At 40.2% G+C, this 16,143-nt stretch overlaps 1 protein-coding gene across 3 annotated transcripts in view; it reads left to right on the plus strand.

The window, feature by feature from the left end:
- The window catches only part of ACVR1 (activin A receptor type 1), a 139,497-nt gene that overhangs the window by 48,062 nt on the left and 75,292 nt on the right, over positions 1-16,143 (plus strand). For all 3 annotated transcript variants that reach the window (XM_060409911.1, XM_042243831.1, XM_027964937.2), the window contains one exon: positions 10,682-10,856. The gene's annotated coding sequence lies outside the window, so the exon portion shown is untranslated. The remainder of the gene's footprint in view (positions 1-10,681; positions 10,857-16,143) is intronic.

Below are 16,143 nucleotides of genomic sequence, written 5' to 3' on the forward strand. Positions count from 1 at the left end.
ATTATTAGGGTTCACCCATTCATCTATCAACATTTATTAAGGACCCCTTGTTTATAAGACTATCCCTGATGTTTCAGAAGTGAAAAAATGCTACTTATCTTCAAGACTCACTATGCAGTGAAATTAAAAAAAAAAAAATTGAAGTATTTTTTTAGGTGCCGTGATAATTAAATTTGGAAACAACAGATGAGAGAGCATATATTCTTAGACAGGGTGTGGGCATGGGGGCTTCAGGGAAGACTTCCTTCAGGAGGTGATACTTGAGCTGATCCTGAAGCATAGGAATTGACAGAAGAAAGAAAAAAAAAAAAACACCTTTCAGGTAGACAAGTGCAGAGGCAGAAGGCGAACACCATCAAGATATCCTCAGGGAGCTGTAAGGTCCCATCTGAGTACCTGTGGGGTGATGACTGGAAGGCTTTGTGGGGGTCTTGGGCCAGGCATCTGCACATGGTCAGGGAGCCAGTGTCGGCGCTGTTGGTGGGTGCGTCGAGGAGGTCCCGGTGCAAGAGCTGGAGTGCTGCTGGTGGGTGATAGTCAGGGCTGGGGCAAAGGCAGCAGTGGGTCGGAAAGCAGAACTCCTCAGTTTGGTCACCAGTGTTCATTGGTGGTTCCATTGCATGAGACTGAACAAAGATGAGCAGGTTTGGAGTGGTGGGTGAGATGGACACGCTGACTTTAGTTTTGTTAATCCAGATTCCTTGACCTGGAAACTGGATGCATTCTCATGCTCCTTGAGGGACTGGTCTTGAGAGACCCTCCGGCCCCACTGTTTTTCTACTCCCTTTTGTGAGTTTTCTTACCCACTTATCCTTCAGTTGGGAAACAAATTATTGGTGAAAGTGAAAGCGCAAGTCGTTCGGTCGTGTCTGACTCTTTGCCACCCCCTGGAATTATCCAGGCCAGAATACAGGAGTGGGTAGCCTTTCCCTTCTCCAAAGGATCTTCCCAACCTAGGGATCAAACCCAGGTCTCCCGAATTGCTGGCAGATTCTTTATCAGCTGAGCCACCAGGAAGCCCAAGAATACTGGAGTGGGTAGCCTGTCCCTTCTCCAGTGGATCTGCCCAACCTAGGGATAGAACCGGGATCTCCTGCATTGCAGGCAGATTCCTTACCAACTGAGCTATCAGGTAAACCCCAAAAGAAATTAAAAGCAAACCTCTGTGAGCTTAGAACTAAATTGCTAAATTAAATGAAAATTGTTATCATTTTTTAATGAGTGGATTGGTTTGGCATTTCAGTACAGGAGTAGATTAGAAAACCGACTTTAATTAAAAAGGTAGTCTTTTCTGTTAATTCTTGAGGAATCCTGTTACTAATTGTAAATGAAATACCTAAACAGAGAATCTTTGAGGTGGGAGGGAAGTTTGCAACTTATACCACCAATCTCAACTTCTGGGTAGGAAAAATGGAAGCCAGAGAGAGCACAGGTGACTTCCCAGTGGCATGTAGCCCTGGTCCAGGGGCGCGCCCAGCTCATTCACGCAGTGTTTCCTCCCATTTGCCCCCTGACCCCCTGCAAATAATCCTATTGAGATAATAGAGCAGGGCTTGAAGAAGTCTAATGTTCAAGGCTGCTCCATCAGTGGTAGACTCAAGTCCACTGGATTCTTGATTTTAAACTTATTTCAAATTAATCTCATTGTTCATCCGTCAGCAAGTGTTTGTTGACTATCTGGTATGGAAGGGATGGTATGGTACCCAGTTATTATAAAGCTGAACAATAAATAAGCTATTTTTCTCTTCAAGAAGCTTGCCTGTTAGTTATTCAGATAACTTATAACAGGTCTGGCAACTACTTCTTATAAAATGCATAGCTTATCAGACATAATTATGGACATGTAGTGCACATACAGAGCACCCGACAAGAAAACACAGCCATACAAAATCTTGTTCAATTTTAATTACTTTAAACTTTATTTGGGCTTTTTTCGTCTGTTACCTTCTCTGCACAGGGGCAAGCAGTTTCCCGCCTAGCCTTGGAAATGCCTATGTGCCCTTAGGCAAATAAAAATTAAACCAAATAATTAGAAAAAGAATGTTGATTGCCTTTATACAGTTTATCCTTGTTGAACTTTAATTAGGAAGGATGATCTGGTGGAAATTTTGTTTAGGTTGGTAACATAAATAGTTGCAAGAGGGCATTGGAAGAATGGCTTTTATTTAAAAACTTTTCATTTATTTGGCTGCACTGGGTCTTAGTGTGATGCATCGGACCTTCAGTCCTCCTCAGCAGCATGCAGGATCCTTCGTTGCTGCATGCCAGCTCTTCGTTGTGTCTTACAGGATCTAGTTCCCTGGTCAGGGATCAAACCTGGCCCCTCATCATAGGGAACATAGTCTTAGCTACTGGTCCACCAGGAAAGTCCTGGAAGAATGATTCTTTAAAGCATTAGTTCTCTGTTCATTTATTTTTGTACTACTCTTTTGTAATAGCCCCATTCAGTGTTTCTGGAAACTTCTGTAGATACAGTTCTGAAGAACTTAACCATGGAGTAGTTTTCTTATGAATAAATGTACTAGGAAAACTTACTGCCATTCTAAAATGAAGACTACTTTTATGAAATAGTGATTTTTCTAGAATTCTTTATGTGTTTCTTGTGTTAACCTGTTCCCACCAAATAAAGAGTTTGGTACATTTTGTGCTGCTTTGAATTTAAGTCTAGCTTCCTTGGTGGCTCAGATGGTAAAGAATCCGCCTGCATTGTGGGAGACCTGGCTTCGATCCCTGGATTGGGAAGATCCCCTGGAGAAAGGCATGGTAGCTCACTCCAGTATTCTTGCCTGGAGAATCCCCATGGACAGAGGAGCCTGGTGGGCTACAGTCCATAGGGTCTCGAAGAGTCGGACACGACTGAGCGACTAAGCACGGCACAGAAACTTAGCATTTAGTGATTGAGACGTTTTCTTTATCAAGTTTATGAGCTTGAGATGGTTAGTACTTCTTGTTTCTCTGTAATTTTAAGCTTCGTTCATGCCACAAATATTTACATAAGGCCAGTGGGATGCTGAACCAGGCATTGGAGATACAGCAGGACGTGGGATATACAGAGTGCCTAACTTTCTAGAAACTCACTGTTGAAGCGTTGCTCATGCCTGTCTAGTAACATATATAGACCCAGGAATCCCAGAGTGAAGCTTTGGAGAAACAAACATCCCATTAGAAAACTAGCAAATCTGGTTCCGGCCCATGTGGGTGGTAATCCTGCAAACTCTTGTAAAAAGTGCTTTGAGATCATCCGCTGATGAAAGCCTGCATGGTGTTACATGTGAGGGTAATCATCAAGGATTACCACATCCCTGCCAGACAGCAGATAAAATACCCATCCTCCTGGAAACGGGGAGCACGGAGGATCTGCAAGGATGGGATTTACGTCCGTGAAAGCGGGACCCAACAGAGAGGTGATCTGACTACTGGTGAAACTGGTTCTGTTTAGAGAGTAGTGCATTGAGGCAGTGGAAGAAATGACGAGGTCCTTCTTTCTTACCTTTGCCTGTTGTTAATTCCTCTCTACTCAAGATGCTCTGATTCTTTCCTCAGAACCTCTGAGAGACTTAAATATAGCTAGGATAGAGCTACCTTGGATTGGGCTCTTTGGATTTCTCAAAACTCAGATCTCATCCAGGAATTAACATAACCATGAAATAACGGCAGACCTATTAATTGGGTGAAGACTAGCAAGATTTGAAGAAACTAATACCTATGGTATGAAAAGGAGATAGAAAACTAAGGGGGTAAATGTGGTGAATCTGTTGAATTTCTTTATCTAGCTGCCAGCTGCTCTACCAGCCTGCAGGTAGCTGGTAACATCAGCTGACCAGAAATGCTGCATTTTCTTCCCAAAATGGTTAACAAGTCACCTTTTGGTCTTGCGTGGGGAAAGAAATAAGGAAAGAAGAGGAGGGAGCAGGAAGAGAGAGCGGTCGAGTGAGTTACACGGGCTGCATGTGAGTGAGGGGGTGTGTGTGTTTCTCTGTCTTTCTCTCTGTCTCTGTCGAATCTTCCTTTCCCTGAAGTCACACCTCCTATCTGCTGAGGAGTTGACGAAGGTGTTTTCTATTTTAGTCTGTAGCCTTCCCATCTGGTGTCTGGATTTCTTCTAGGCTGCCACTGGTGGGGGAATGAGTATGGGGTATTAGTTATCCATGTTTTCTCCTTTCAGGTTTTTCTTTTAGTATTTATTTTAAAATTACTAGTGTTATGAGTCATAGTGGTCAAATTTTGGCAATTTCATATGATTCAACCTATTAATTCAACCCTTGTGATTCTCAACCTTCCTCAATATTTCCTCTTCTTACACCTGCTCCTTAAATATTAAATTTTTAATAATAGCTATCATCTCTTACCACCTACTGGATGTCCTGTGCTTCACATGTGGCAGCTCCACAAGGGAGTCCTGATGTCCATTTTGTCCCTCTGCAAGGGAGAGACTGTGGCTCAGATAGCTGGCCCAAGACTTCCCGGGTAGTGATTGGCAGGGCAGGACTCAACCCAGAACTCGTTGGTTCAAGTCTGGAGCCCTCTCGTTGCTACCGTATTGCAGTGCGTTTGTTTCCTTGAGTTTTATCATTATCCTTGTGCTTATATTTCTGGCACAAGTAAGTGAGCCTTTGATTGGACAGAAAAATGGAATTTTGATGGGCCATCAAACCACTTTGGATGATGGTATTTGAGGTTATAAGTTATTAGCAGGTTATCTTCAGAAATACAGTCTGGTACTTAACTGTACTCCCTCCTGTCATGGTTTACAGTAGATACCTCTCTTCTAAGCCAACTTATAATTAAAATTCTGGGAGAGAAAGTGCTCTGATATTTGGACCTTCAATCCATCCCAGGGAAATCTTGCCTTCTTCCTGTCCCCGCCTTGGCTGATCTTCTACCTAGGCTTTGTGGTTCAGTTGCTAAGTCGTGTCCGACTCTGCGAGAGACAGACGTTAATCTTTTTCAATCGTCTCCTTAAAACATCCTGGAGACTTGGTTCATTCTCATGCCTGCCTCCTCTCCCCAAGTCTTTTGCTAGTGAGTTGGAGTCCTATTCTGAATCTAAATGTACACCTGAAGAGAATAGTGCTTTCAGGGTAGAATTCCTTCCCAAGATATCTTGAGAAATTTGTATTTTTCCAAATTACCAGAAAAAAAAGCAGTTAAAAAAGGTAAATGGGAAATGTGTTGCAGTTCTCCTGTGACAATTAAAACAATCAACATAGAGACGTTACTACATCAGAGGAATCCACTGATGTCAGGTTGAAAGCTAACCTGTGGGAGTGAAGGATAAGATTGACATTTCCCAGAGCCAGGTCATGATAGCAGTGCAGAGGAGAGAATTGGTCATGATTGCTCGTAGCTGTTGCTGTGTTATAAATGTGTGCTCGTGGGCCTGTCTGCTGCTACTGATGAATCACACTTACAAATAAAATACATACAGATTTATATGCATTGCGTGTGGTGTATGAATCGTGCGAGTGGTATTCCAGGAAATACGTTTCCAAAGCAAAATAGGCCTTTAAGATGGCAGTTTCAACATGTGATTCTGTGTAGTGCTGTTGACCTTCTTCATGGATCCAAATGCAGGTTATTTCGGGGATCAACAAACCTTTCCTCCAAAGGGCCAGATAGTAAATATTTTAGGCTTTGCAAGCCATATGGACTCTGTCACAATGATCAACTCCGCTGTTTCATGTGCAAGGAGCCGCAGACTCTACGTAAAATGAACAAGTGGGGCTGTGTTCCAATAAAACTTTTGTTTACCAAAGCAGACTGTGGGCTGGATTTGGCTTGCTATTGGAATGCTCCCCAATAATGCTCACTGACATTTGCCAGCATTTGAACATTTGTTATAGGCTCTATAGCCCTTTGTAAATACTACTAAGTTTGTTTCTTATTTCTTTAACGTTTCTTTTAGGTATCTCTAATAATGGGAAAAGGGTGTTTGGAAGGTCTTTTTCCTAATAGCTCATAATTTGGGGAATTCTGCGGAACTTTCTGAAAACTTCAGTTTCTCATTCCCAAATCCCAAAGCTTAATGGCTATGGAGAGTTTGGAAGTCCCTGGAGAAGGGGATTTGCTGTACCCTTGTGCTCCTCTCTACTTCTTGATTCAGTCAGCCTTTATCTTTCCTCAGCTTATGTGATTGTCCTGGTTCTGTGGGCTCTGTGGTGTCCCCAAGTGCATCAGTCATGTAGGACGTGTGACCTGCTCTTTTTCCCACTGGAGATTGGGAATCTTGGGAACTGGTTGACATCTCTTGTTGCTTTTCTTCAGAATTACTTGTAAATAATGCCTTGCCCACAATGGCAACCCACTCCAGTACTCTTGCCTGGAAAATCCCATGGACGGAGGAGCCTGGTAGGCTACAGTCCATGGGGTCGTACAGAGTCGGACACGACTGAGCGACTTAGCAGCAGCTGCCCACATATTCAAGTATCTGGAGTAGATTATTCTTCAAGGATCCTTGACATTATAATCGGTTACAGCGATGTTATTTTAGAGCCAGACAAGAGGACACTTGTAGTATCCTGGATGATTTGTGTGTTGTTTTGGATTGCTATACTTTACGCTTTTCTACCATGCTCCTTTAGAACTTGTATTATTTTAAGAAGTAGTAAACAGGGAAGGGAACTAAGACTATCTACTACAAGAACTCATTTCAATACTTAGGAGTAGTCAGGATACAGGTTTAACTTACTGGTAATTAACACAGATTTTGGACTCAGAAACTTGACTTGTTTTGCTACCTGTTTGGAAAGTGTGGTCTTGGGACAGACTCACTTCACCTTTCTAACATTGTTTTCTTATCTTTCAAATGGAACTATTAATACCTTCCTCTCCATTTTTGTGTTGTTAGGATGAAATCAGATAATGAAAGTGTGTAGTTAGCACAGCTCTAGAACTAAATGATAGCTGGCATTTCTTACTGACTTTTTAAAGCTCTTTTGGAGGGCTCTGCTTGGTCTTCATCTCAGCTTGCAGGCTTTTCTCTAGTTGCGGCAGGCGGGGGCTTTTCTTTCTTTTTTTTTTTTTGAGGGGGTGCTTTTCTGTAGTTGCAGCACTGGGGTGTCTCTTGTTGCAGAACATGAGCTCTAGAGCATTTGGGCCCAGTAATTAAGATGCGAGGGCTCTCTAGTTGCAGTGTGTGGGCTTATTGCCCACAACATATGGGAACTTAGTTCTCTGACCAAAGATTGAACCTTAGCCCCCAGCATTACCACTGAACCACCAGAGACGTGCCATCAGTTCTTAAAGATGGGAGATATTAACCTTGTTTCATGGCAAAGGAAAACTTCAACAAACAGGGCTTAAGTGATTAATGTAAGATCACATTTAGTAGGTTGGAAAATTGGGTTTGACTCTTTCCTAAGTCTAGGTTCTTGCTGTCATATGCTGCTTCATTTCAGTTAACAGTAATTCTGTAGTAAGATACACCATGGTTTATTTGGGTTGTGAGGCTGGGTGGATAGACAGGGAAAGTATGGGATGACGTCTTTTGTCTTTTTTTAAATTGAAATACAATTGACATATTTGTTTCAGGTGTACATTACAGTGATTCAATATTGGTGTACATTGCAAAATGATCACCACAATAAGTCTAATTAACATCTGTCACTATACAAGGGATGATGTCTTGAAAGGGCAAGGATCTGTAGTGTTTGAAAGTCACAGCTTCTAGAAGCCAAGAATATAGTTATAATTAAAAAGTTGAGAAAACTTGCCCTGATTTTTTTCTCCTGTTGCTTAGCTGCTGTATTGACTGCCAAGAACATGTCTGATTTTAAGTACCTTTTATGCTTGCTTGTTACTCAGTCCCATCATATTACAACAACTTTTAAGAAACTATGCATGTTCTTGTAAATTGGATTAAAGAAAAATGTACTACTATGTTAAGCCTGCAGTTGGAGTTAGAATGTTTTTTTGGATTTCTCCTTTTCCCCTTCCTCACGCTCACCCTCCACTTCACAGGAATGTGCCTCTAACCACTATGGGTCGGATTTTCACAAGGCACGATTAGTTGCCAATAATTAAACGTCCATAGCTAAACAAGTAAATTGGCCAAGGTTTTGGAAAAAACTCAGTTCAGTGAAAGTTTTGTGACAGGTTGTAGCACTTTGCTATATGCACATGGTGTCTGACTTAACGATGGTTCGACTTCACGATTTTGCAGTGTTAAGATGGTGCGAAAGTAATACGCATTCGGTGGAAAGTGTACTTTGAATTGTGAATTTTGATCTTTTCCTGGCCTACCAAACGATGGGAAACATGCAGCACTGTCTCATGAGGCTGGGCAGCGGCAGCTCCCAGTCAGCCACATGATCACCAGGGTGAACAGCCAACACACAGGCATGCTGTTTGTCACTTTCCGTACAGTGTTCAATAAAGTACATGAGATATTCAGCATTTCATTCTGAAATAGCTTTGTGGTGAGTGAATTTGCCTGACTGTAAGCTGATGTAAGTGTTCTGAGCAGGTTTGAGATAGGCTGGGCTCATCTACGATGTCTGGCATGCGTTTTCAGCTTGGGACATTTCAACAATGGGTTTATTAGGATGTAATCACGTAAATCAAAAGAGATCTGTATAGGTATTTATTTTATAGCACTGACTTTAATTGGTGCACATGCCTCTGTTTTGTTTGTTTTTATTTTTTAAAACGCTCTTGGGGTTTTGAACAAGACCTGTTGAGATCTGTCATGGTTGCTGTTGGCATGGAATGGATTGGTGCAGAGATGGGTCCTGAGGAGAATATTTGAAGAGTCAAGTATTTGGAATTTGCTTTCCACCTTTGCTCTCATTTTACTGACTTCTTGTTCTTTATAGTAGACCACAGTTTTGACTTCAACCTGTGGGTTATTTGAGAGCCTGATAATTTTAAGGCAAATAATAAACTATGCTTAATTTGAAGACTTGATTTTTATCTAGTAACTCTTGAGCGCTAACTGTATGCTAGGTACCATGAGGAAAGGAAAGCGCAAATGAATAATATGTGATCCTTGCCTAGTTTTATTTATTTATTTTTTGAGACAAAAGCAGTTCAAGGCAGAGGATTAAGTGCTAGGTCATATAGAGTGAGTCTTGTAGAATATAAATACAGAGGAATTAGAATGGAAAGATCTGGAAAATGTGTCAATCATTAGGGAAGGCTGAAGCAAGGCAGGAGAGCCTGAACAGGGTCTTGAAGGAATTCCCTTCAGGAAAGGTGATAGGGCTGGGAAATTGGCAGGGAAATTAGAAGTACATCTGTAATTTGAAAAAAGCACTGTTTTAAAAAGAATCAGAAAAATATGCACCAGTATTTATTACATTTTCTTGCTTATCTAAAGCTCCTCCCCAAAAGTACCTATAACTTGAAGACATGGCCGGCCCTAGGAAGGGCAGAGACAAACTGGCCCATTTGAACTGGCCACCTTCTAAAATGCAGTTAGTCTTTAGCAGACGTGAATGTAACTTCTTTGGTGTGAATCTGCCAAATTTCCTTGGCCCGGGATCTTGGAAAATACCAAGGTTTCAACAGTTTGTTCTGAAACTCAAGGTTTGTGGATACTGTTTAACTGGAGTTTGTTTTTAAAGATGTCCACTCTAGAAATGGATTTTTACTCTTTAACGTCACTAAATGATTGCTGAAAATGTCAAGTTTCTGGTTGACCTTTCTACGGGGGGATATTTTCTTGTGTCTTATTTTTAGTATCTTATTTTTTTTGTCCATCTTATTTTTATATTCTCAATTCTCTTTTCATTTGGATTGTGAATTTAAACTAAAGTGAGGCAAGTTTTTGAAGTTATTTGTAAAACATTTCCCTTCAATTCCAAGGTAGATGTGATTTTACTTTCAGATAATTATTGAGGAATGCTGTATTTTGGATTTGTTTTCTGCTTAAATTTATTTACCTGAAAGTGTTCTTGGCGAAGTGGTCCTTGAGATTAAAAAAAAAAAATGCTGTTTTCTGAAAGGGATAAGTTTTTCACTGTTTTTTAAATGGGAAAGTTTACTTCCAATAAAAATTTCCTCTTCCTTTGGCAAATGTTGATGTTTTTGAAGTCTTCCTAAAGGAAAAGGGAGCTTGAGTGGCTTTTTTTGTTTGTTTTTGATAGTTATCTGGAGCCCCTTTCCCTTCCTCTGTGTGCTTCTAACCCCACCTTTGTTTTATGAGTCTTTGAACTAGATCTCTCTACCGCTGAAAGTGGAAGTTGAAATGGACCCAAATCAGGTTATTCTGGGTGGAAGCAAGAGAAACTGATTACTCTGGTACATGGGGCATCTCTCATAGCAGCCAGAGATCTGAGAGAGACTTGCATTCTGTATTTTTAGACAGCTTGAACCTTGTTTTTCCCAGGTCCATAAAATAATTAATATATGCAAAACCATTGTTTTTGTTGGTTGGTTGGTTTTTGTAATGGCTAGAGTACGTGGTATATGGACTTTAAAGGAACTTGATTTTGAAGTTTACCAACTCAGATCCTACTGGCTTCTGTGTCATTTAGAAAAATATTTAAGATTCATGTGGACTCATGATCTCAGCCTACCATGTGTCTGTTTTGGACCCTTTTCCGCCCTTGCTGCAATGGTAAATCAGCTGTGGTTGGTGGTCCCGTTTGAAAGGCTTGTCCAGTGTGCACTTTCTTTAGCCTGCACATTCACATCTGCAGACTTTTCTTCTGAATAGCTTAACTTTTCTTCCCTCCTGCAGCACTGGGCCGCTTGTGAGCATCACGCTGCCAGCGCAAGAGCTACTGGAGAGTTCTCTTTATTCCTGGAGACTCCAGGAGTGCCTCGCCCACCGCTAGGAGTGAGTGAACGGAGCCTTGGGGAAGAGCCCACTGCTGGAAGGACCGTGGAGGAGATGCCTGGGAGCCAGCTCTAAGGTAGCCAAGCTTTTACCAGGAGCTCTCAGTGGCCTTACCAGGGTCGGCTGTAGAGCTGTTCTGACAACTCCCCTCTTTTATGACATGGGAAATTCTGAGCCATAATGATCAGTTGTTAGTTTGTATGAACCCAACATGAGAAAGTTAGGACCAAACCCAGTGGCTCTTTATCCTTGCATTGCCTTGAAGCTAGGCAGTTTTTCTCTTTTTGGTGGCGCTGCTTGGTTATCTTTCAACTTTGCCAAGTTGTTCAGATACTGCCATTTCCCTGTAGGGGAAATGTATAAAAATGTATATGTATATAAAGTGCTTCTGCCATTCTTTCATCCTACAGGACCACTACTTTTCCCCCCTCTTTCCTTCTAAGTAGACTGTGTCTTTGAGCAGTTTTAGATTCATAGGAGAATTGAGTTCTCATAGACATTCCTGTCCCCACACACGCTTACCTCTCCCAGACTCTCAGTCTCCCCAGGAGAGTGGTCCATTCATTACAATAGGGGATCCTGCGTGGACACATTATAATTACCCAGAGCCCATGGTTTCCATTACTATTTGCTCTTGTTGTTGTACATTCTATGGTTTTGGACAAATGTATAATAATATAGATTCCCCTATTATAGCCATTTTTCCTTTTAAGTAGAATTTTCCTACAGAAAAGTTTTACTGCCCTAAAAATCCTCTGTGCTCTGCCTATTAAACCCTCCACCCACCCACTCCCTGGCCACCACTGAATTTTTTAATTGTCTCCATACTTTTCTTTTTCCCAGAGCTATATTTTCATAATTTGCTTTCTTGGAGTACTTTGAAATCCATGTAAAGAAGTCTCACTCTCAAGATGAAGTGCTGTTAAGGCTGTGTTAAGCTATGGTGGTAACTCAAAAAACATCTTACATAGGGTCTGTAAGATATTTTTATGAGGAGAGGCCTGAAGTGCTCAATGTTGGTGGGTGTGCCTCTGAATTAAAAGTTGTGTTTGCCTGGATATGGTTTGCGTCTTGTACACAGAGACAGAAGCGTGAGGTTTCTGCAGCCTCCTTAGGTTCAGAATTTTGGGGCAAGATCTCTAGTAGCTGTCAAGTGTTTCCTTTTTTGAGGAACGTTCTAATTTATTATTTTCAGAAACTTTACTTTTTTATGTAAAAGTGTATTTTTATTTAATTTCAAAAAGTATAAACTTATATAAAGATAAAATTTCCTCCCTCTTTTTTTTCTGTTACCTATAGCTAATAAACTGGAACACACAGTTTTTCATATACAGACTTTTCATAGGCACACAGAGTGTGTATATTAATTAAAAACGGATGGAAGTGGCTACACATTTGGTTTTACAGCTTGTTTTTTCCTTCTACATGATATGCTTTAGAGATTTTTCCTTTTAAGCAGGATTTTCCCTTTTAGGAAGACTCTCAATATGAGTAATGACTTCTTAGTGTTGTGTGTACGGCTGTAACATAATAACAACCAGTCGTCAAGTGAGGGGTTAGCCTGTAAATTTAAAGGGGGATATGGGGGGGGGTACTTTCACATTAGGGCAGAAACAAAAGCCTTGCCTGTTGACATTGGACATTTAGTCATCGAGGATATGAGTTTTTATCTTCCAAGCAGATGATGTGCAGCTTGGGGCTGTTGCCGAGGTGTCAGTTATGTCAAGTTTTCATCTCCTGGATGCCTGGAAGGAACTTTGGCACTAGGCTGTGTTAATATATTAGCAGAGTTGTTAGTTCTGGCTACCGTCCTTGGAGCATTTTGAGATGTTTTCATGCCCATTTAAGGTGGCATGTGGTTGAATGAGTTTTAAGAGGAGGTGATGAAGAATAGGAATGGAATTAAGAGACTTGACTTTATTTTGCATATATATTTATTTGAGGGAGAAGGAGGAGATGATGGTGTTAGTTAATTGCTAGCCCTGTGATTCTTAATCATGAGACAGGGTTAAAATTGCTCAGCTCAATAACTTCCTAGTGTAGTTGACAGTGAGAACCACCAGAAAAGTTTTTAGATATCAGGGGCCAGGAATGAATATTTGTATTGTTATTATTTTATAAAATACTTAGTTTTAGGAATCTAATAATCAATGTTTATAAGATTTAAAAGGTACAAAAGAGTAGAAAATAAGTCCTCTGTCTCTCAGTATTCTTCCTAGAGACAAACATTGTTACCAATTTCTGATGTATTCGTTCAGAGATTTCAGGTATATATATCAACATATAATTTAAAGATTATTGCAGTTTCTTTCTTTTTTTTTTAACCCAGGTGGTAACAACATACACCATTTTGTTCTTTTTTCATTGAAATACTGTTTCTTAGAAGTTATTAATGCTACATTCTTTCCTAATGGAAGCCTAGTCCCATTTAGAGGTGGGCTGTAATTTACTTAACCAGTACCTTATTGATGACTATATAGATCATTTCCAATTTTATTATCATTAACCAGGCTGTAGGGAATAATCTTGTACATATATCATGTTAAACATGCTTGTGAACGTATCTGTAGGATCCATTTCTAATAGTGGAATTGCTGGGTCAAAGAATTATGCCCTTTTTAATTTGGGTTGAAATTTATTGCAAAATTGCAAGTTCATAGAACTTGCAAAGTTTTAGATTCCACCAGCAATGGATGAGAACCCTGCTTCCTCATACCCATGCCAGTCACAGTATAATTGTTAAACGGATAGGTTTTCTTCTTCACCAAATCAATAGGTGAAAAATGACAGTTTAATGGAGCTTTAATTTGCATTTTTCTTATTTTGATTGACACTGAGCATATTTTCATAAGTTTTAAAGACCTTTTATATTTCCTGTTCTGTTCCCTATGTGTTAATTCCTTTGTCTATTTTCTATTGGGTTATTGATCTTTTTATTATCAATTCACAGGAGCTCCTATTTTATTATCAGATCACAGGAGCTCCTATACAAGAACAAATTAGCACCCCATCCTTGTGATATTTATATTTGCTCATTTGTATAAAAATAATTATATTTATTGTTTTTATTGTTGTTGTTTTTTATTTGCTATGTTTGACTCTTTGTGACCCCATGGACTTTAGCCTGCCAGGCGCCTCTGTCCATGGGATTTCCCAGACAAGAATATTGGAGTGGGGCTTTCCAGGTGGTGCAGTGGACACAAGACACAAGAATACTGGAGTGGGTTGTCATTTCTTTCTCCAGGGGATTTTCCCAAACCAGGGATTGAACCTGTGTCTCCTGATTGGCAGGTGGATTCTTTACCATTGAGCCACCAGATTTTGTATACTTAAATATCAATTTATTTAGCAGGTATTTATTGAATCCCTCTTATGCATTAAGCACTTGTTCCAGGCATTAGGTTATACAGTAGTAAAGAAAATAGATCCCAATTCTTGCTACACGGAGCTTACATTATAGTGGAAGAGATAGTCAATAAAAAATGTTTAAAAATATTTATAGAGGGGATTCACTAGTGATCCAGTGGTTAGGACTGGACACTACCAGGGAGTGATCCCTGGTCAGGGAACTAAGATCCCGAAAGTCACGGGGCACAGGCCTGCCCTCCCCCTCCCCCCCGATATTTATAGAGATAAATATATAATCAACCTTTTTTTGGCTTCAGGATTTTGCGTCATGATTGAAAGACTGTTTCCATTCTTAGAGCTAAAAACTGATTTCATGGTTCCTTGCAGTGTCACGCTGTTCTTTTTTTTAGATGTGAATCTTTGATCCACCTGGAATGTTAGGTGTGAATCTAACTCAGTTTTTCTGTAGGTGCTCTATTAATTAAGATAAGGCTGAGTTGCTGTAACCAAGGAACTGAACTATGCTATGGGTCAAAGAATAGAGAAGTTGATTTTTGTCCTCACTTAACAGTTCCAGTGTGAGCAAAGGAAGTCTGCAGAACCACCCATATCCACTGGTCACTGGGAGGCAGGTTCTGTCTGTCTTGTGGCTCTGTAGTTATCGGTATGATTGTAGCTGGGTTCCTTCCGAGTGAAGGATGAAGGAGAAAGTCCAGGGCAAGTGATCACATGTCACTTCTAATTCCACTGGTGAGGACTTAGTCCTGTGATCACATCTAGTTGTTGAGGGGGGTGGGGAATGCGATCTGTTCTGGTCAGCATGTGCCCAAGAAGTGAAGAAGGAATTTTAGTGGAAAATAAGCAGTCTCTGTCACATTGACTGGTCATTGCAATTTTACTGAATAGTCCCAAATTTTTTCTTTTGATTTCTTTTGTCTTATAAATTCTTAAATACATTGTAGTTTATTTCTGGGATATCTGTTTAGTTTCATTGATCTCTCTGCCTATGCATGTAGCAGGATCATGCTGTTTTTCTTAAACTCTTGGAGCTTAATATGTTTTTTCTCTTCTGTAGGGGTAGTTCCATTTTACTGAATTTTCATATTTATTTTAAATTTCCTTTTATAGAATTTTTATATTTATCTGTGTTTGTGTGGTTTTGAAAAAATAAGGACTTTAATCATATATAGTCACCACTCTCTCCACGCTAAGAAGAAAACCTGTTAATATGATTATTGGGATTGTGCTAAATAAGTTTTGTGAGAGAAGGTCCATAGCTTTATGGTGTTAATTTTTCTTATTTGGTGATTAATACTGCACAGTGTTTGGGAAACACTGATTTGGTTTCTATAATTGTTCTATATCCTTCACCCATGAAACGTATGTAAAATTGAAGTAGGAGAGAGGAAGGACCAACATATTATAAGATATTGTTACTTTTATTTTAATACTTGATTTCTAATTATGACTTGGTAAGTGAAGCCAAGTAAGGCAATGCCAAAGAACGCTCAAACTACCGCACAATTGTGCTCATCTCACATGCTAGTAAAGTAATGCTCAAAATTCTCCAAGCCAGGCTTCAGCAATACGTGAACCGTGAACTCCCTGATGTTCAAGCTGGTTTTAGAAAAGGCAAACGAACCAGAGATCAAATTGCCAACATCCGCTGGATCATGGAAAAAGCAAGAGAGTTCCAGAAAAATATCTATTTCTGCTTTATTGACTATGCCAAAGCCTTTGCCTGTGTGGATCACGATAAACTGTGGAAAATTCTGAAAGAGCTGGGAATACCAGACCACCTGACCTGCCTCATGAGAAATCTGTACGCAGGTCAGGAAGCAACAGTTAGAACTGGACATGGAACAACAGACTGGTTCCAAATAGGAAAAGGAGTACATCACGGCTATATATTGTCACCCTGCTTATGTAACTTCTATGCAGAGTACATCATGAGAAACACTGGACTGGAAGAAGCACAAGCTGGAATCAAGATTGCCAGGAGAAATATCAATAAC

Source organism: Ovis aries, chromosome 2, assembly GCF_016772045.2.
Source record: "Ovis aries strain OAR_USU_Benz2616 breed Rambouillet chromosome 2, ARS-UI_Ramb_v3.0, whole genome shotgun sequence".
NCBI lineage: Eukaryota > Metazoa > Chordata > Mammalia > Artiodactyla > Bovidae > Ovis > Ovis aries.